Genomic DNA, 2,005 nt, shown 5'->3' on the forward strand with positions numbered 1-2,005 from the left:
TTTCAATAGGTAAGAAGGGCAAGTGCTGATCCCAAATGGGAGAACCTCTTCATATTCTATAAATTATGTACCAGCAGCACAGAAGACATTATACTAAAAAAAAAAAAAAGTGGTAATTTCTGAATCTTAAAAATCTGGTATGATGGGAGAGACAAGCACCTGTTTATACTCGTACATAGTTAAGGAAGAGAAGCCTTTAGAAATGCTGAGATTAGCTTAAGTTCACCACAAAAAATACTTGCTTGTTTTCTTTCTACCACAGAGAAAAAGCCAACCGGTATTAAGATCCATGCCACAAGGACAGACTTTCAAGTGATTTTCCTTAGTCATCCTTCTCAGTAATAAACTTCATCCGGAAGCATCTCAGAGGATTTATGATGCCTGAGTCCATTCCCCTTGTATCAAAGCCTGTTGGGCAGCTTGCAATTCCTTCTTCACTCCCAAGGAACCCCATACAGCCTTTGCAGAGCCTGCTTTTGGAGTGACCACCACTTATGACATGCTGTCACCAGGCAAAGCTCCTAACACATGGCTAAATCCCCAATTGCAGCATTCAGTCTTCCCAATGAGACACAGGAAACAAAAAAATCAGAGGGACAAGAACACTCCCCTTTGCTGTTCAAAGTATGCAAGAGAACAACCAGTCTTCCCAAAAGCCTGAATGAAAATTTTAGCAATTATGACCTAGTCAAGAGAAAATCTCTAAAAGGTCTCAAATATTAGGAGAAGCTTCCAGAGACTTTGCAAAGCATGTATCAGCACATTACACAGTACTTTGTGCTAGCTATCCATAACTGCTGAGATAGCTGAGGCTTATATTTCAACAATTGTTTCCTCCTTTTTGGCCCACTGCCTTGTCTTTGCTCCTGGGAATGAAATTCATTCATGTATTTCTCTTGAATCTCCATGTTTCATCAGGTACAGGATCAGTCAGCAGCAAGTCAGAAGAAATGGGTGCAAAACAGCTGAGATCACTTGTCCAAAGAGCCATTTTCCAGGAATTGCTTCACTTTTTCACTTTAGAGGAACACAGAAGGTACCCCAATAGATCAACCCAGCAGCAGCAGTGGCAGTGGGAGACAGAACACATGAGCATGGCTGCTTTTTGCAGTGCATTGCTGTCCTGCTCCCCAGTGGTACGGACAGCACAGTCAGCAGCTATTGCTGACACTAGAGGGGGTGTTTTATTTGCTCCTTTTTTGCCACCTCTTGTTTCCAGTGCAGAATCCCCACACTGCTAGGCAAGCTCTGTAGCAAGTTAGCCTTGCCTGTGCAAGGCTTGTCTGTAGAGATTAGCAGATGAGGATATGCTTTCCGAAGTGGTATCATAACCTCCCCAGAAGGCTACAGAGCAAATGGGAGGGGAATAATCACATCTGAAACTTTGATGTGGCTGCCTTCTGCTTCAGAGAAAGTGTTGCAAGACAAAACAGTGGAGGGCAATGATCTCTTGACTGTTCAGGGACCAAGGCTATGATTATGTGTGTCATCTCAGCGCTTCATGCCTGTCCTCATTGCTGAGTCTAAGTCAGGACTACTGATAGTTTTGCCTCTGCGTCCTTTTATCAGCTATGCCATTTCTCCATGCTCAGGTGTGTGCTTGTAGCTCAGCCTCTAGCCCCGGCCAGGGTCTCACAGCCCCTGCAGGCCCACGCAGGCCAGGTGGTGCTCTTTCATTCGCAACTGCCCTGTTTCCCCACATCCCATCTGCTCTTCCCCCCACCCCTTGCAAGTGGCAGCTCAGCAAGCCGGGTGTCCGTTCCAGGTGCTGGGGTGCCAACACTTCCCGCAGTCACCTGCAGGTTTCCATGACACCAGAGGGGACATCTCCCAGGCTCCTGTGCTGGGACACGCACCAAGCACAGCACCTCGCACTTCACCACAGGGCCTTGTGCCCTGCACACCCGTTGTGCCCCGCCGCGCTCCTTCACTCCCAAAAGCCGGCAGGTCACCTGCCCGCACCACCACTGCTCCCGCGCCCCGGAGAGAGGGGCGCCACGGCCTG

The sequence above is a fragment of the Egretta garzetta genome, unplaced genomic scaffold (assembly GCF_000687185.1).
Source record: "Egretta garzetta isolate BGI_Z169 unplaced genomic scaffold, ASM68718v1 scaffold17, whole genome shotgun sequence".
Lineage (NCBI taxonomy): Eukaryota > Metazoa > Chordata > Aves > Pelecaniformes > Ardeidae > Egretta > Egretta garzetta.